Genomic DNA, 20,078 nt, shown 5'->3' with positions numbered 1-20,078 from the left:
TCTACCAATCAGCACACTAGGAGTTAACAGTGGAATGGTGCAAAGGGAAGCCCAGGGACCTGTCAGCCCGGAGTGTGAGGTGTAAGTAGAGTACAAACACATTTGTACTCTACTTACTGTTGTTAAAATTACTTTGTTTTAACCACCTCCCGCCCGCCCTATAGCCGAATGACGGCCGTAGAGCAGGCGGGTTCCTTCGCCTGGCCGTCCCTGGACGGCCTTGTTTTTACTGCCGCAATGTGCGCCGCCGGGGGCGCGCATCGCGGAAGTTTTGTATTCGCCGTGTCTCCCGGAGACAGGCAAATACAGATCGCCGTGAACGGCCAATCAAAGCGGCCGTTCACAGCGCGATCGCAGCTGCCAATGGGAGATGATCTCAAATGTAAACATACCTGCCAGCGCCATCCGTCAGCCCCAGTGCCGCCAGTGCCACCTGCCAGCCCCAGTGCCACCTGCCAGCACCATCCGTCAGCCCCAGTGCCGCCAGCCCCAGTGCCGCCAGTGCCATCAGCCCCAGTGCCGCCAGTGCCACCTGCCAGCCCCAGTGCCACCTGCCAGTGCCACCTGCCAGCGCCATCCGTCAGCCCAAGTGCCGCCAGCCCTAGTGCCGCCAGTGCCGCCTGCCAGCGCCAGTGCCGCCAGCCCCAGTCCTGCCAGTGCCACCTGCCAGCGCCATCCGTCAGCCCCAGTGCCACCTGCCAGCGCCATCTGCCAGCCGCAGTGCCATCTGCCAGCCCCATTTGCCAGAGCAAATAGCAAGCGCCATCTGCCAGCGCCATCTGCCAGCGCCATCTGCCAGCGCCATCTGCCTCCAGTGTCACGTGTCGTCAGTGCCACATGGGGTCACTTTGTGGGCATTTCCATTGTCCTGGTGCTCCAGGGCCTTCAAAACTGTAATAGGTGGTTGAGAAATAAGATATGTAATTTATGCTCCTAGAACGCCTGATGGTGCCATTTCAATATTGGGCCTCTGTATGTGGCCAGGCTGTGTAAAAGTCTCACACATTTGGTATCGTTATACTAAGGAGGAGTAGTAGAACGTATTTTGGGGTGTCATTTTTGCTATGTACATGCTATGTGTTGGAAATATCTTATAAATGGACAACTTTGCGTAAAAAAAATGTGTTTTCATTTTTTTTCCACATTTTCCCAAAACTTCTGGAAAAAAAATGAACCATTCAAACGACTCATTATGCCTCATAGATTATACGTTGGGGTGTTAGCTTTCCAAAATGGGGTCACTTTGTGGGCATTTCCATTGTCCTGGTGCTCCAGGGCCTTCAAAAATGTAATAGGTGGTTGAGAAATGAAATGTGTAATTTATGCTCCTAGAACGCCTGATGGTGCTATTTCAATATTGGGCCTCTGTATGTGGCTAGGCTGTGTAAAAGTCTCACACATTTGGTATCGTAATACTCAGGAGGAGTAGCAGAATGTATTTTGGGGTGTCATTTGTGGTATACACATGCCATGTGGGAGAAATAACCTATTACATTGAAAATTTTGTGAGAAAAAAAAAAATCTTAATTTTGCAAAGAATTGTGGGAAAAAGATGACAACATCAAAAACCTCACCATGCATCTTAGTAAATACCTTGGAATGTCTACTTTCAAAAAAGGGGTCATTTGGGGGGTATTTGTACTTTCCTGACTTGTTCGGGTCACAAGAAGCGAGATAGTCCACCAGTACATCAGATGTGATCAATTTTGTGCGATTCGCACCACAGCTTGTAGACTCTCTAACTTTCACAAAGACCAAATAATATCCACTAATTTGGGTTATTTTTACCAAAGATATGTAGCAGTATAAATTGTGGCCAAAATTTATGAAAAAAAATGTATAATTTGCAAAATTTTATCACAGAAACAAAGAAATATGCGTTTTTTTCAAAATTTTCGGTCTTTTTTAATTTATAGCGCAAAAAATAAAAACCCCAGAGGTGATCAAATACCACCAAAAGAAAGCTCTATTTGTGGGAAAAAAAGGACACAAAATTCATTTGGGTACAGTGTTGCATGACTGAGTAATTGTCATTCAAAGTGTGAGAGCACCAAAAGCTGAAAATTGGTCTGGTCAGGAAGGGTGTTTAAGTGCCCAGTAAGCAAGTGGTTAATAAATGGCGTGTTACAATGAATGATGTGCCCCGCTGTATGCGCTTTCTAAAAAAAATATGTCACTTCATACCGAATTTGACAGTACAATACATCCTGATCATGTGATGGCCCCGGCCCGCCTCTCTCCGCTCTACTCTCACGCTTCACATCTCTCCTGAGTCCTGACATCAGCGGGGAATTCTCAGCCCTGCCCGCCTCTCTTCTGATACGATAGCTATGGTCAGTGGGTAGGGCTGAAAATTCCCCGCTGATGTCAGGACTCATACATGAGCGGGATGTATTGTACTGTCAAATTCGGTATGAAGTGCCATTTTTTTTTTTAAAAGCGCATACAGCGGGGCACATCATTCACACGCCATTTATTAAATCAAAGAAAATTTAACAACAGTAAGCAGAGTACAAATGTGTTTGTACTCTACTTACACCTCACACTCCGGGCTGACAGGTCCCTAGGCTTCCCTATATGGTTTAGGAGATATTTGCCCGAAAACGGGCACCGCTGTCTACGGCGCATGCGCCGTAGACAGCAGTGCGCAGGCGCACTGAACACGGCAGTTCCAAGAATGGAGCTGCCGCATTTGTCGACTCCCGTGCGCATGCGCGGGAGTGACGTCATCTCGGCTTCGCCGAATGACAGCGGTGGAGCTGCGAGACGCCACCAGCAAGATGGATGCGGCGGACTACAGGGGACAGCGCAACTTCGCTGGCTCCTGTGTCAGGTAAGTGACACATAATGTGCTACTATGCGATGCATAGTAGTCCATTATGCTTTGCCTTTGCAGGGAAAAAAAGAGGAAGTAAACTCATCAGGGTTTACTTCCTCTTTAATGCATTCTATGCATCAAGGTGAAAAAACATCTGACAGTGCCTGCGCCCCCAGCCCCCCCGCTTTACTTACCTCACCCCTCGAAAGTCCCGCGCTTGTCCCCCGTCATCCTTTCCACCGTTCAGCCTGGCCGCTGATTGGCTGGAGTGGATGGAAAGCAGCGCTGCTATCAATCACATCCACTGACGGGGAGCGCCGGGGGGCGGGGCTGTGTGATACAGCGAGCGGCTATAGCCGCCGGCTGTATCACTGGAGCGCGCCCACAGATGCTTCTCACCATGTGAGGGAGCTTGCATTAACGTGAGAAGCACCTGCGGGAGGAAGCCGAGACAGCCGCCGAGGGACCCCAGAATAGCAGGTTCAGGGCCACTCTGTGCAAAACGACCTGCACAGTGGAGGTAAGTATAACATGTTATTAAAAAAAAAAAAAAAATCACTTTACAATCCCTTTAATATTAATTGAAGTGTATTTTTTCCCCCAAAAAAATTGCGTTTGAAAGACAGCTGGACAAACAAAGTGTCACGTAAACTATTGCAGCAATTGCCATTTTATTTCCTAGGGCCTCTGCTAAAATATATAATGTTTGGAGGTTCCAAGTAATATTCTAGCAAAAAATATTGATTTTACCTTAAGAAAAGAAATGTCAGAAAGATTTAGACTTTAAGTGTTTAAACTTCCGGCATTTACACCTTGTTTAAAAGCTGACTGCCTGGATTTATTTCTTTACACAAAAGTGTATCCCTTTGATCTAAGAAGGAAGCATTAGTTACAATGTTTCATATTAAAAACTTGACAGACTGCCTGAGGTTTTCTTCTGACAGCTGAGAGAGCAGATAAGACGTCTTTCACACTGGGACGATTTGCCGGCAATACATCGCTAAAAATAGCTCCTGCAAAGCACCATGAAAGAGCCGCTGCTTTCTCTCCAGTGTGAAAACCCCGAGGGCTTTCACACCGGAGCGGTGCGCTGGCAGGACACCAAAAAAAAAAAAAAAGTCCTGCTAGCAGCATCTTTGGAGCGGTGTGTATACCGCTCCTGTCCATTGAAACCAATGGGGCAGCGTGGCTATAACGCTGGCATAGTGCTGCTGCAGCGGTGCTTTGCGGGCAGTTTTAACCCTTTTTCGGGTGTTGGGGGGGTTAAAATCGTTCTGCTAAAATGATGGTAAAGTGGCGCTAAATATGGCACCGCTTTACCGCCGGTGCCCGCACCGCCCCCAGTGTGAAACCGGCCTTAGTCTCTCCACTTGTTGTATGAAAGAATCAGCAAACTCTGCAATAGAGATCATCAGAGGGGGTTGAATCGAGATTGCAATTTTTTTTTAACGTTTAATTGTCCTGCTCTACTCAGGTGTATAATATATCTATTATTTTTCTTCTGTGAATACTACTAATAAAATGTAAAATAAATACAAATAGAAATCATAAATAAAATAAATGAATAACCTGCCCCCCTAAAAAAAAATATACATTACTATAATAATAAAATCTATATATATATATATATATATATATATATATATATATATATATATATATACACACACACACACACACACACTTATATTTTTGTTATTATAATAATTAAATGTATTTGTTTTGGGGGGGGGGGTATTCATTTATGATTTCTATTTATTTTACATTTTATTAGTAGTATTCACACCCTGACAAAATTATATATAATTTTGTTAGGGTGTGAATACTACTAATAAAATGTAAATTATAAATCATAAATAAAATAAATGAATAACCCTCCCCCCAAAAAAATATAAATTTAATTCTTATAATAATAAAATCTAAAATTATATATATATATATATATATATATATATATAAATTCTTTAGGATTTTATTATTATGAGAATTAAATGTATTTTTTTTTGGGGGGGGGGGGGGGCGTTCATTTATTTTATTTATGATTTTTATTCCCAGTATTGGGTGATGAGGCCTCTCTTGAAGGTGTAGATGAGGCGTTGTGCTGTATAGGTGTGTATGTTGGGTGGGGGTGTATACATACACGGGGAAGGGGGGGGGGTATAAGTGTATATGTGGTCGGAGAGGCTCCTCTCCCTGGAGGACACACAATGACAGGCCCCTCACCTTCTCTATCGCAGTCCGGCCGCCCGCCTACGGTCACCTTATCGCCATTCCGCCGAGCGACCGGGCCCAACACCGCCCGTCGCTCCACACACTGCTTTTCCGGTGATTTAAAAACAGCCCGACCTGAAACAATGACACACTGAGGGGTTCCGGGGGGGAAAGAGTTCCTGCAGCGCAAGCAGGACCTCCCCCACACGCCTCGCTCTCCTCACACCCCGCCCACATCCTCCTCACACTCCGCCCACATCCTCCACACACTCCGCCCATCCCCTCCTCACACCCCACCCACCAGCAGTTTCTCAACCTCACTGGGAGGGCCTATCTTCTCGGGGGGTGTGTTCTCTGAGTTTTGGGCGTGGTGTGAGTGATGAATGAAGGAACTGATATAGTCCGCGGCGGGATACACGGAGTTCCGTCAGATTAGACAACCAGTCGAGATGTGTAACGGGAAGTGGCGGTCCGTCGCCGCCATCTTGCTACTCTCAGCCCTCATCCACAGTAACGATACACCGAGAGCGGACATCTTGTTACACCCACCGGAGTTTTGTATTGCACAGTCAACGACTAAACACTCCGTCGGATTTCTAAACGCTGTATTTCACCTTATAAGCTCCGTTTCATAAAAAAAAAAAACCTGTGAAATGCAAAACTCTGGTGGGTGTAACAAGATGTCCGCTTGCCGCTGTAGTGTCACATTTTGCTGCCTATCACAGGATGCTGCGGAAGTGACGTTGCCGCCAGAAATTGCGTACTGCGCATGCGCGATGCGTTCAAAACACTTGCGCCGTGCGTTCCAACATAGTTTCGGCAATACAGTTCAGCCAAACCATCACATAATGTTACGGAAGTGAAGTTACACACAACACTAATACTTCCCTTGTTACCTAGTAGGTTTTGCATTGCTGGGACTTGTAGTGCCTATCCTGAGCTACATGCTTCAATGTTCAGTGTCCTCATCCCTATCCCCATGCTTCAATGTTCAGTGTCCTCATCCCTATCCCCATGCTTCAATGTTCAGTGTCCTCATCCTTATCCCCGAGCTTCAATGTTCAGTGTCCATCCTTATCCCCGTGCTTCAATGTTCAGTGTCCTCATCCCTATCCTTGAGCTTTAATGTTCAGTGTCCTCATCCTTATCCCCGAGCTTCAATGTTCAGTGTCCTCATCCTTATCCCCGTGCTTCAATGTTCAGTGTCCTCATCCTTATCCCCGAGCTTCAATGTTCAGTGTCCTCATCCTTATCCCCGTGCTTCAATGTTCAGTGTCCTCATCCTTATCCCCATGCTTCGATGTTCAGTGTCCTCATCGAAGCAGGGGGATAAGGATGAGGACACTGAACATTGAAGCTCGCGGATAGGGATGAGGACACTGAACATTGAAGCACAGGGATAAGGATGAGGACACTGAACATTGAAGCTCGCGGATAGGGATGAGGACACTGAACATTGAAGCACGGGGATAAGGATGGACACTGAACATTGAAGCTCGGGGATAAGGATGAGGACACTGAACATTGAAGCTCGGGGATAAGCATGAGGACACTGAACATTGAAGCTTGGGGATAAGGATGAGGACACTGAACATTGAAGCTCGGGGATAAGCATGAGGACACTGAACATTGAAGCTTGGGGATAAGGATGAGGACACTGAACATTGAAGCTCGGGGATAAGGATGAGGACACTGAACATTGAAGCTCGGGGATAAGGATGAGGACACTGAACATTGAAGCACAGGGATAAGGATGAGGACACTGAACATTGAAGCTCGCGGATAGGGATGAGGACACTGAACATTGAAGCATGGGGATAGGGATGAGGACACTGAACATTGAAGTTCGGGGATAAGGATGAGGACACTGAACATTGAAGCAGGGGGATAGGGATGAGGACACTGAACATTGAAGCTCGCGGATAGGGATGAGGACACTGAACATTGAAGCATGGGGATAGGGATGAGGACACAGAACATTGAAGCTCGGGGATAAGGATGAGGACACTGAACATTGAAGCATGGGGATAGGGATGAGGACACTGAACATTGAAGCATGGGGATAGGGATGAGGACACTGAACATTGAAGCTCGGGGATAGGGATGAGGACACTGAACATTGAAGCATGTAGCTCAGGATAGGCACTACAAGTCCCAGCAATGCAAAACCTACTAGGTAACAAGGGAAGTATTAGTGTTGTAATGCACGGCCCAGTGTTTGTGTGTAACATCACTTCCGTAACATTATGTGATGGTTTCGCTGAACTGTATTGCCGAAACTATGTTGGAACGCACGGCGCGAGTGTTTGGAACGCATCGCGCATGCGCAGTACGCAACAACGTCACTTCCGCAGCATCCTGTGATAGGCAGCAAAATGTGACACTACACCGCGCCTTTTTCTAGGTTTTACTGTGGAGGAATGTGGGGTGTAGTAAGATGGCGGCGACGGAACGTCACTTCCGTTACAATATCTGACGGCTCGCCATATCTGACGGAACAACGGTGGAGGGCTACGTGTAGGAGAGGATCGGGGGGAAGGATTACTCTGTAGCACAGTAAAGATGGCGGCCTCCAGAGGACACGTAGAAGAGGGGAGAGGTGAGTGCCGATCTCGGTGTATATCTAACCTCACTGGGCCCATAATGTGCAACTACTAATCCCACACGGGAAAAACTCTTCACCGCACGGGGGAGGGGCTACACCACTAGCAGCCAATAGAATCTCTTCTTAGGCTCCCTTCTTATTCATATCATCTAATAAGCAGCGTCCTAATTGGCTGGTGCCAATGGATGGGCATCTCCAGGAAAAGATAAAAATAACGGAGAGCTCCCCCGTGTGGGAGGGTGTGTGTACAGCACTGTGCCATCCAATGGCTGGCCACAGGAAATGCCTATTGCCTGGCTGTCATGTCCGTCCTCCAGCGGAGAGCCACGCAGCAGGTAATAGGTGTGTATTTACACCTCCAGAGCGCTGTGCTTATATTTTATACATACCTATACACATTTTTTTTTTTTTTTGCTCTTGCTCCTTTTTTATTTTGAGTTTTTTGGATGGAGATTTATGGGAAGGGTTAAGAGTTTCCGTCCGGTGATTCCCCCACTGTTATTGCAGAGTACTGTGGTCACACCCTCTTGGGGGCGGGGCCCTGACACCCTGTGACCACCCTGCACTCAGTCAGAGGAACCCAGTTGGATGCTTTTCTCGGTGGGTATGGCCCAATTAGGCTCCATTCACATTTGTGCATCTCTAAAATCTCCATAGGCGACGCTTTAACCACTTAAAGCGGTAGTAAACCCACTGAACATTTTTTATTTTTTTTCCATACCTGCAAGGGAAAAGTCATAATGAGCTAGTATGCACCGCATACTACCTCATTATGAAATACTTACCTTAGAACGAGGCCCCCAACATCTCGCCCGATAAACGCTGAGGCAGCTGACATGTTCCCTTGGCATGTGTTCTGGATATTGTGGCTCCGGCGCTGTGATTGGCCGGAGCAGCGTTCTCGTCACTCCCGTGCATGCGCGCAGGAGATTTCTTTCCAGCAGGGTCCCGCGTCCTGTCGGATAGTGTCTCTTGTCAGATAGTGTCCGCTGTGTACTGCGCATGCACAGTAGACAGGACACACAGATTCCGAAAATAGCCGAAGATGAACGGCGCCTAGGTTCTAGCCCCACCATCCAAGTGGACATAGAGTTAGAATAAAAAGAGCCAAGCGCAGCGAGGCCATGCTTGAGGCGAAGCGAGACCGCGAGGGGCCCTCTAATATGTTCCACCTTATGTTCACTTGGATGGTGGGGCTTGCACCTCGACTCACGGTGCAGGCACCGTTTATCTTTGGAGATTTTCCGAATCTCCTTCTGCTCCGTACTGCGCAAGCGCTGCTCCTGAGCAGTACGGGGCGGACACTTTTAGATGGCCGGACTCTATATGTAAGAACACCGGGCTTCCAGCTGAGAAGCCCCTTGTGCGCATGCGCCGCTGCAGTCATCGGCTCATTGCGAGGGGAATATTTCCTAAACCATACAGGTTTAGGAGATATTTTTTTTTACCTACAGGTAAGAAAATAAAACAGTATACAACCGCTTTAAGGACCGAGCCTCTTTTTGAGATTTGTTGTTTTCACGTTAAAAACAGTTATTTGTTTTTGCTAGAAAATTACTTAGAACCCTCAAACATTATACTTTTTTTTTTTTTTTTGCTAACACCCTAGAGAATAAAATAACGGTCGTTGCAATACTCTGTCGCGCCGTACTTGCACAGCGTTCTTACAAGCGCACTTTTTTTGGAAAAAATACACTTTTTTGAATTTAAAAAATAAGACAACAATAAAGTTAGCCCAATTTTTTTTATATTATTAAAGATAATGTTACGCCGAGTAAATTGATACCCAACATGTCACGCTTCAAAATTACGCTCCGCTCGTGGAACGGCGACAAACTTTTACCCTTAAAAATCTCCACAGGCGACGTTTAAAAAAATTCTACAGGTTGCATGTTTTGCATTACAGAGGAGATCCATGGCTAGAATTATCGCTCTCGCTCTACTGATCGTGGCGATACCTCACATGAGTAGTTTGAACACTGTTTTAATATGCGGGGCATGACTTCCGTATGTTTTCTTTGCTGCGCGAGCTCGCAGGGACGGGACGCTTTAAAAAAAAAAGAGAACATTTTTTCTTATTTATTTTACCTTTTTATTTTTAGACTGTTTTTTTTTTGTGTTTTTTTTTTTTTTTTGTTTTTAAATTGTGTCACTTTTCTTCCTATTACAAGGAATGTAAACATCCCTTGTAATAGAAAAAAAAAAGCATGACAGGTCCTCTTAAATATGAGATCTGGGTCACAAAGACCTCAGATCTCATATTTACACTGAAATGCAATAAAAAACAAAACAAAAAGACAAAAAACAAAACCAAAAAAAAACTTTTTTTTTTCTCAGACAATAGGTGCAGGAACTCCCCCTTTTCTGAGCCATCTCTTTTCTCCACCCCTACCCACCTCCGAGCACCGTTCCTTGGTTCCATCCCCTACCCACCTCCCAGTACTCCCCTTTTAGACAATACAGAACCAAGTATCGATTTGTGGTGCTAAGTAATCTGTAAGGAATTTGGTAATTATAACAAGAAAAGCAGTAAGGCTCGATTCACATCTATGCGTTTTTGCGGTGCTTGCCGCGTTTTTGGACATGCGTTTTTGCCGCGTTTTGTGTATGTATATGTGTGTGTGTGTGTGTGTGTGTGTATGTATGTATGTATGTATGTATATGTATGTATGTGTGTATATATGTATATATATATATATATATATATATATATATATATATATATATATATATATATATATATATATATATATATATATATATATATATATATATATATATATATATATATATATATATATATATTTTTTTTTTTTTAACAGTGTGGTTGCTATATACAGTTTAAAGAAAATGGGGGAAAAAAACCCTGCAAACCACGGCATTTGTGTTTTCGATGCGGGTCCATGGACTTCTATTACATGCAAAACACTGCACTTTGCATGAAAAAAAGTCCAAGACCCTTTCCAAAAATGCGGAGGCACAAGAATGCATTGATGTGAACATGTTCCATAGGAACCCATGTTAAAAAAATGTACCTGCATTTCTGCAAAATACATCAAAAAACGCATTAGTGTGAATCAAGCCTTAAATAGAACCCCTGCAGCCAGTAACAATAGAGCCCCCACCAGCAACAATAGACCACCCCACCACTAAAAAAATCTCCCCCAACAACAATAGACTCCCAGCAGCAACAGCAGATCTCCCCACAGCCAGCAACAATAGACCTCTCCCTCAGCAGTAGATCTCTCCCAGCAACAACTGACCCCGCCAGCAATATAAGACCCACCCCCAGCAACTGTAGGTCTTCCATCAGCAACAATAGACTTCCTCAGAAACAATAGACCCCCATGCAAAAATAGATGCCCTCCAGCTAAAATAGATCCCCTAGCAGTGAGTATCAATAGACCCTGCAGCACACCCTAGCACCGCTTGCTGTCAGTGGTGAAGGTACCACAACTGTGTTCCCGCTGAAAAAAAGACACACACACACACACACACACACACACACACACACACACACACACACACACACACACACACACACACACACACACACACACACACACACACACACACACACACACACACACACACGTTATTCGTTGTATTTACACAATGTATCTCACCATCCAATGGCTGGCATCATAAATGATCACATGTGTAGCACTAGTTGAAGGTCAAACCGAGGCCAAGATGGTATTGATGTTCTCGCTGTTAAAGATAGGATACAACTTTTTGATTGTCATGATTTGTTTTTATCTATCTTTTTGTAAAACGAGCGATCGTATTCCCTTTTTGTAATAAAATTCCTTGAATGATTTTAACTGACAATTGTGTGGTCATTAGATGTGGCTCCCAAACAAAATTGACGCCCTTTTTTCCCCCACAAATAGAGCTTTATTTTGGTGGTATTTGATCACCTCTGCGTTTTTTTTTTTTTTGCGCTATTAAAACAAAAGAGCGACAATTTTGGGGGAAAAAAAACACATTATTTTTTACTTTTTGCTATAATAAATATCCCTCAAAAAATATATAAAAATTTTTTTTTCCTCCGTTTAGGACGATACGTATTCTTCTACATATTTTTGGTTAAAAAAAAATCGCACAAAGTGTATATTGATTGGTTTGCGCAAAAGTTATAGCGTCTACAAAATAGGGGATAGTTTTATGGCATTTTTATTATTCTTTTTTTTTCTTTTATTAGTAATTGCGGCGATCTGTGTGTTTTTTTTTTTTTTTTTTTTATCGGACCTGGGACATTATGGCGGACACTTAAAATTTTTGGTGTGTATCTAGCCCAGGGTGGTTCTGAGGATACACTACAGAGTAAACATGCCACGTCCCGATATATGAATTCATTGGAAAGTGAAACAACTATTGTTGATAATGGTGGACTTTTCAGGCATAAACATAGATTTTGTAAAATGTAAAAAAAGAAAATAAATGTAAACAATATTTTATATCTAAAAAACAAAAAAACATATTCAATGCCTCAGAGCATAGTGATTACACTGTCTAGTATGGTCTAGATATATCACAGTTTACATATATTCCCATTATGTTGTCATATAAATACAGCATGGGGACAATCAAAAGAGCCAACAATACAAAGAAGGAAAAAAAGAAGCTTTACAAGACAGTGTATCATAGGTGACTCGGCTCAGGAATGCTCAATGCTCTACATGTTGCATGTTTTTTATAAACGCTTCATCAGGAGCTTATGACGTTTTCAAAAAAAACAAAACAGCATTAAGATAGTTTGATAAAAAGAAGCACAAGAAAAAACATTAAACTTTAAAAAAGACTATATATATATATATATATATATATATATATATATATATATATATATATATATATATATATATATATATATATATATATATATATATAATATATATATATAAAAACAAACGAAAAAAAGGAGAAGAAAACTTGCTCCCAGATTTGGGGGAGAAAACGTATGGCTACATAGGAGTTGGGGGCAACATGGGAATGGGTGTGACATCTTCAAACATAAAATACATAAAAAAAGATGATAAATATATATAAATAATAAATATATATATATATATATATATATATATATATATATATATATATATATATATATATATATATATATATATATATATATATATATATTATAATAACAATTCCCAGTAGTACAAATAGCTCATATCAATAGGGAAATGGGTCAATTCATTACTTACAGTCCCTAAAAATAGGCCAGAAGGACATCTCTACAACGATATAGGTAGTAATGTATCCTATAACAGGCATACAAGAAGATGGGGGAGAACCAAGAATTCCAAAATAAACAGATAAAGAAGGGAAAGTGTATACTGTGTAGAGTGTTGACCATGATCTGTGCAATGAATCAAACATACATAATTAAAATGTATTATTAGATCTATATCTATATCTATATCTATCTATATAATTTTTTTTTTTTTTTTTATATAATATAATTTTTTTTATCAATATATAATTATCATTACTTGTATTTTAATTGAATTTTTGCCTATATATAAATCATTAATCATAGATTTATGTGATTATAGTAGTTATTAATTTACGAGAGTATATGTGTGTAATTTATATTCTTTTGTGTTAATTTCTAAAACCAGGTTGAGGTGTGTGAGCAATTCTGGAAAAGGAGTGATGAAAGCCTGACTTATTACTTCTATTTATTTAGCATTTATTCCATTATGCCATATGTTTAAGGATTAAGTTACAACCATCGAGAGGAAAATAGAGACCCTTACTCTTATAATGCTCAACCGGCCATGTCTCTCCAACTGCAACTGTCCAGGAGTACCCCAGAGGGGAGAGAAGGTTGTATCCTGGTAGGTATTTATAACACTCTAAGAGAGGAAAAAAAGACCCAAAACTATATCGGAAGGAAAAAAAACAAACCAGTCCACTCGGCCGACAAATAATATTTACCTTGTAATATGTAAGGAAATAGTTCCTATTGTGGTTCTGGTCGTGCCGCAGAGGGAGAACCCTTAGCTTGTTCTCAGCACTACACACCAGGGCTGCTGTAAAAGACACCGACACAGCGCGTCTGTTTTGTGCACAGCCGTCCTGGTAGTGATGTCATTCCGCAAAAGCGGAAATGACGTTCACTAATCCAGCCACTTCCCATTGGTCGGCATCAGCCTCCCAATGTGTCCCGCACGTCATGGGTATAGCAGGCAGCCACGGAGTCAACGCATGCACTGGAGAACGGCAGGGAAAGATCCCACTCGTATAACACAGCACATGCACTTAAAAAAGAGACTCCGCGGTAGATACCAACTCCGCCCCCCCAGCGTTCGGGAAACACAACAGAGGTCTCCGCAACCATGGGAAAGCCTAGACCCCAGGGGAGACAGACTATCCTGGGGCTAGGCAGCGCCACTAAGTTAGCCGAAGGCCAAAGACAGTGACGCTTTGTTACCGCATGGTGCAACCCCAACTCTACCTACAAAAAAAAAAATGTATATTACATAATAAACCTGGGAGCAGTTTTTACAATACATCATATAAGCCATACATTAAAAACAAATGAAAAATGGAAACGAACCATTAATCTTATATTGTAAACATTCCTCGATGCCATGCCTATTAAGTGTCAAACCTAGCTATAAAAACCAGAAACACCAAAACCATATAGGAATGCATTGGCTATTGAGTTTAATAAACAAACCGAGGAGAAAAAAAACAAACTAATATTTATCAGAACGGTTTATAAGATTATGTCTTATTTAGGCCTGGGGCTTGGGTAGCGTTCAGTCGTTCGATCCATAATGTTTCTTTCTGTAATATCCGTCTATCCCAGTTTCCCCCACGTGGGTCTTTAGGGATAACTTCCAGGACACTAAATGTGACACAAGTCGCATCAAATGTATGATAGAGGTCATGGTCAATATGTCTACTGAATGTTGTCAGCATTTTCCCATTAGTTGAGACATACACATGGTACTTAATACGCTGCCAAAGGCAACGGATTGTCTTTCCAACTAGAAGGCTCCACATGTGCATACCATTAGATAAACCAAGCCTTGTGTCTTACAATCTGCTCTGAGTTTGAAGTGGAAAGGTTCCCCATTCGGGAGTGTGATTGCTGTACCCTGGTATACCCAGGGACAGAAGTCACAGTTCCCGCATCGATATAGTCCATTGCAACTATTCCCACATTGCATAGCTGCAGAGTAGTGACTAGATACCAATCGGTCCCGTATTGAAATAATGCGTCTAAATGTTAATTGTGGCCTCCTACCTGCATGTTTCTTAACCGTGGAGTCCTGTTGTAGTACATGCCAATGATTGGTGAGAATATTTCTCACCTCTTGATGTTGAGAAGCGTGTAATAACTCTCCGATTTGAAATGGTCTCTGACGTGGAATCTTTTTTGACATACAAGAGATTGTTTCTTGTTTGTCTGAAAGCCTTATTATAGGCCTTCCGTAAGAGGGATTTACTATAACCCCTGGATAAGAGACGTACGCGGAGAGATTTAGCTTCAAAAATGAAATCTTTATCATGGGTACAGTTTCTGCACAGCCTGATGTATTGCGCATATGGGATATTGCAAACTAGGGCTGCAGGATGAGCGCTAGTCGCATGCAGGAGAGTGTTCCCTGCAGTTTCTTTACAAAACAGCCTACTGGCTAGACAGCTATTCTCGTCTTTAAAGATTTCTAAATCCAAGAAAGTGATTTTCTTTGGATTTACATTGAGGGTAAATTTCAGATTGAAGGAGTTAATATTAAGCGCTTTGATGAATTTCGCCAACATAGTAGGTGTTCCTGTCCAGATCACAAAAATATCGTCGATATAACGCATCCACGACATAACATGGTCAGTGTATCCAGATGGTTGCTCATCTGAGAAAACGTAACGCTCCCACCCCCCCCAGGTACAGGTTTGCATAGGCAGGTGCACAGCATGTGCCCATGGCAACCCCCTGCACCTGGAGGTAGTGGGAGACGTTAAAGCCAAAACAGTTGTGAGTTAGAACAAATTTGAGAAGGGTCAGGATAAACTCATTATACTTCCATTTTGTATGGGGTTCTTCATAGCATGGTCCGGACTTTCCTCTAACGCCCCTCTCGTGAGGGATGCTGGAGTATAAAGCCTCCACATCCATTGTCACGAGAAGGGCGTTGGGAGGGACCACCAATCCTTCAATGCCGCATCTATGAGTCTACTGGCGTTTTCAGTTAAAGAACCAATCCCTGAAATGATTGGTCGCCCTGGTATAGGTGTGACTCCCTTACGCACCTTTGAAAGTGCATAAAAGGTTGCTTCCCTTGGATATCTGTTGTTCAAATATTTGTATGTATCCTGGTCAATCAGGCCTTGCTCATAGCCCTCATTTATAATAGCTAGTAACTGGGTTTTAAAAAGGGACACATTTGAGGGGGATATTTGTTTATACCAGTCTTTGTTGGAGAGTATATCATAGCACATAGTTTTGTATTGGTGTTTTGTCATTGAGACAATATTTCCTCCCTTGTCCAAAGCTTTTATCACTAAATCAGGGTGATTACTTAGTTTTTTTAATGGCCTGCTTTTGAGAAATAGTCAGGTTATTCTCATGGGGTGTGACCTGCATCTGTTTAATGTCACTCATTACACTAATCAGAAATGTCCAAATATGTGGGTTAGTAGTCAAATCCGGTAATCTTTGTGATTTTGTTTTGAAATCTCTAATCCTATCTTGACTTTTACAGTTTTGAGATGGTGTTGTTGGGAGGTACTGGTTAGAGGATACTTCCTGAAAATTAGTGTTATTTTCTCCTGATTCTGTATCGTTCTCTTCCAGGAGTAACATCAAGTCCCGGAGAGCTCAAAAATCTGCCATTGTGTAATGCTTTATGCTTTCAGAGAACTCTCGTTCTTGCCTATTTCTAACAGTGTCTGGATCAAACATATATCTATAAGTTAGACTACGTGCAAACATGTAGATGTCCTTAATTCATATTTATCCAGGTTTGTAGAAGGGCAGAAGCTCAAATCCAGCTTTAAGACTTCCAACTCAACATCTGTAAACTGATAAGAAGTTAGGTTTACCACATCAAGTTCTAAGTTGGATACATACAAGGCTCCACCATCTGAAAACTTGATGCTGCAGTGCCCACATGTGCCAAATGAGAGTCCAGTGTCGTATGCCTGGATAGAGTTTGTTGGCATCATATGAGAGCTCAACGGGGCATAATGTATCGGTTGAGGAGTAGATGGCATTAGGTTGGGCAATGTCGAGCCCAAAGGTAAGGAGGTCAATAAAGTGGGCCTTGGTGGTGCGCTGAGAGCAGAGCAGTGTGCCCAACTATTTATTAAAGGAGGATCTGCTGTAGATGTTGTCCTTAAAGTGATTGTAAACCCTTACAAACCACTTTGACCTACAGGTAAACCTAGATTAAGGCTTACCTGTAGGTCCAAGAAATATCTCCCAAACCTATACGGTTTAGGAGATATTTGCCTGAAGACGGGCACCGCTGTCTATGGCGCATGCGCCGTAGACAGCGGCGCACTGAGCATGGCATCGTCAATGACGAAGATGCCGCGCGTCTCGGCTCCCTGCGCATGCGCGGGAGTGACGTCATCGCGGCTTCGCCGAATGACACCGGCGGAGCTGCGAGACCCCACCGAGAAGATGGATGCGCCGGACTACAGGAGACAGCAGTGACTTCGCTGGCTCCTGTGTCAGGTAAGTGACACATAATGGGCTACTATGCGATGCATAGTAGTCCATTATGCTTTGCCTTTGCAGGGAATGAAAGAGGAAGTAAACGCATCAGGGTTTACTTCCACTTTAAAGGATCAATTGTCGGTGTTGTTTTTATAGTTGAGGGTTGAATATTAAGAATTTGTGCTGCCTGTTGTGCTATCGTGCCCATATATTTATTCTGTGTTTTGGCGCCTCCACCATGATTAGCAGAAACCCCTGGTGTTTGATTTTGGGTCCTATAGTTTCCTCATTACTCAATCGCTTTGAGTAGGGCGTGAAATACCCAGCACCATGGCCCCGCTTACGTGACCCCGAATTTGTATTGTTGTGCACCGGTGTTCCTCGTCTCGTAGATGACTGTGAAGAAATAACAGATACAGATGAGTCAGATTCAGTATCATACTCTGTAAATCCGAAATCATTGCCCAAATTTCTAAACCGTGGGTTATTTTTAGGACCTCTTCCTTGATGGGAGTTTTGCCATTTGTAGGCAAAGCCTTCCATAAAGGCCACTCTATCCTTCAACATTTTGTTTTGCTTTTTAAAGATGATATCCTTAGTGATTTTAGTAATATACTCTTTTGCTTCTTGCCAGCGTTTTGTGTATTGTGCATGGTCTTTAATCGCATAATTTGTAGATTGTACAGTGGGGATCGAAAGTTTGGGCACCCCAGGTAAAAATGTGTATTAATGTGCATAACGAAGCCAAGGAAAGATGGAAAAATCTCCAAATGGCATCAAATTACAGATTAGACATTCTTATAATATGTCCAAAAAAAGTTAGATTTTATTTCCATCATTTACACTTTCAAAATTACAGAAAACAAAAAAAAATGGCGTCTGCAAAAGTTTGGGCACCCTGCAGAGTTAAAGCGGAGGTCCACCCTAAAGTGGACCTTCCACTCATCGGAACCCTCCCCCCCCCTCCGGCGCCACAATTGGCACCTTTCAGGGGGGAGGGGGGTGCAGATACCTGTACAGTACAGGTATCTGCACCCACTTCCGGGATAGCTCTCTGCGGAAAGGGGCGTAGATTACGCCCCTTTCCGCAAGTGCCCGCCCCTTTCCGCAAGTGCCCCGCTGCCTGCTGGGAAACACACAGATCCCAGAGGCAGCGGGGACCGTCCTTATTGCGCAGCGCGACTCGCGCATGCGCAGTAGGGAACCGGGAAATGAAGCCGAAAGGCTCCATTTCCTGATTCCCATACCCAAGATGGCGGCGGCAGGACCCGAGAGACGATCTAGAGATCGGCTTCGGGTGCCGACATCGCGGGCGCGCTGGACAGGTAAGTGTCACTATTTTAAAAGTCAGCAGCTGCAGTATTTGTAGCTGCTGGCTTTAAAAAAAAAAAAAAAAAACGCGGAGTCCCGGCGGACTCCCGCTTTAATATCTTGTACTGCCCCCTTTGGCAAGTATCACAGCTTGTAAACGCTTTTTGGCCAGCCAAAAGTCTTTTCAATTCTTGTTTGAGGTATCTTTGCCCATTCTTCCTTACAAAAGTGTTCCAGTTCTTTGAGATTTCTGGGCTGTCTGTCACGCACTGCTCTTTTAAGGTCTATCCATAGATTTTCAATAATGTTGAGGTCAGGAGATTGTGAAGGCCATGGCAAAACCTTCAGTTTACGCCTCTTGATGTAATCCCCCGTGGATTTTGAGGTGGGTGTGTTTAGGATCATTATCCATTTGTAGAAGCCATCCTCTCTTTAACTTCAGCTTTTTCACAGATGGCATCAAGTTACCATCCAAAATTTGCTGAAATTTTATTGAATCCATTTTTCCTTCTACTCGTGAAATGTTCCCTGTGCCAGTGGCTGCAATACAACCCCAAAGCATGATTGATCCACCACCATGCTTAACAGTTGGACAGAGGTTCTTTTCATTAAATTCTGTGCCCTTTCTTCTCCAAACGTACCTTTGCTCATTCCGGCCAAAAAATTATATTTTAACCTCATCGGTCCACAGAATTTGTTTCCAAAATGCCTCAGGCTTGTCTATATGTTCATTTGCAAAGTTCAAACGCTGATTTTTTGTGGTGAGGACGTAGAAGAGGTTTTCTTCTGATGACTCTTCCCTGAAGACCATATTTGTACAAGTATCTCTTTATAGTGGAATAGTGTACCACAACTCCAGTGTCTGCCAGATCTTTCTGGAGGGATCGTGCAGTCAAACGTGGGTTTTGAATTGCTTTTTCACAATCCTGTGAGCTGTTCTGTCTGATATTTTTCTTGGTCTTCCAGATCTTGCTTTAACTTCCACTGTTCCTGATGACTGCCATTTCTTAATTACATTCCGAACAGAGGATAATGACATCTGAAAACGCTTTGCTATCTCCTTATAGCCTTCTCCAACTTTGTGAGCGTCAGCTATTTTCAGTTTCAGTTTTCTAGACAACTGCTTAGAAGAACCCATGGTGCTGATTGTTGGGGCAAGATCAGATGAGTCTGGCCATTTAAAACCTTTGAGATTGACATCACCTGGTCTTCCCGGACGATGATTGAGAACAATCCATGACACTGGCAGGTCTCAGCTTTGCAAAGGGGGCAGTGCATGCTATAAATTCTGCAGGGTGCCCAAACTTTTGCAGACACCATTTTTTGTTTTCTGTAATTTTGAAAGTGTAAATGATGGAAATAAAATCTAACTTTTTTTTTTTTTTTACATATTATAAGAATGTCTAATCTGTAATTTGATGCCATTTGGAGATTTTTCCATCTTTGCTTGT

General features: G+C 42.9%; 2 protein-coding genes across 11 annotated transcripts in view; one reads left to right on the top strand and one right to left on the bottom strand.

Annotated features, from left to right (window-relative positions):
- MTOR (mechanistic target of rapamycin kinase) overlaps positions 1 to 5,226 on the bottom strand; it is a 190,400-nt gene extending 185,174 nt beyond the window's left edge. For 4 of the 9 annotated variants that reach the window (XM_077457966.1, XM_077457973.1, XM_077457972.1 and 1 more), the window contains exon 1: positions 5,042 to 5,225. The gene's annotated coding sequence lies outside the window, so the exon portion shown is untranslated. Of the gene's footprint in view, positions 1 to 5,041 lie in introns of all 9 variants that reach the window. The other 5 variants (XM_077457971.1, XM_077457974.1, XM_077457975.1 and 2 more) reach the window with 2 other exon arrangements.
- Positions 5,227 to 7,505: 2,279 nt separating this feature from the next.
- UBIAD1 (UbiA prenyltransferase domain containing 1) overlaps positions 7,506 to 20,078 on the top strand; it is a 29,593-nt gene continuing 17,020 nt past the window's right edge. Inside the window, exons 1-2 of one of the 2 annotated variants that reach the window (XM_077457964.1) lie at positions 7,512 to 7,628; positions 13,265 to 13,483. The gene's annotated coding sequence lies outside the window, so the exon portion shown is untranslated. Of the gene's footprint in view, positions 7,629 to 13,264; positions 13,484 to 20,078 lie in introns of both variants that reach the window. The other variant, XM_077457963.1, reaches the window with a different exon arrangement.

Source organism: Lithobates pipiens, unplaced genomic scaffold (assembly GCF_037356315.1).
Source record: "Lithobates pipiens isolate NorthernLeopardFrog02 unplaced genomic scaffold, aLitPip1_a1.2 Scaffold_27, whole genome shotgun sequence".
Lineage (NCBI taxonomy): Eukaryota > Metazoa > Chordata > Amphibia > Anura > Ranidae > Lithobates > Lithobates pipiens.
Note: the sequence above shows the minus strand (reverse complement) of the source record. Positions and strands in the feature narration are given on the sequence as shown.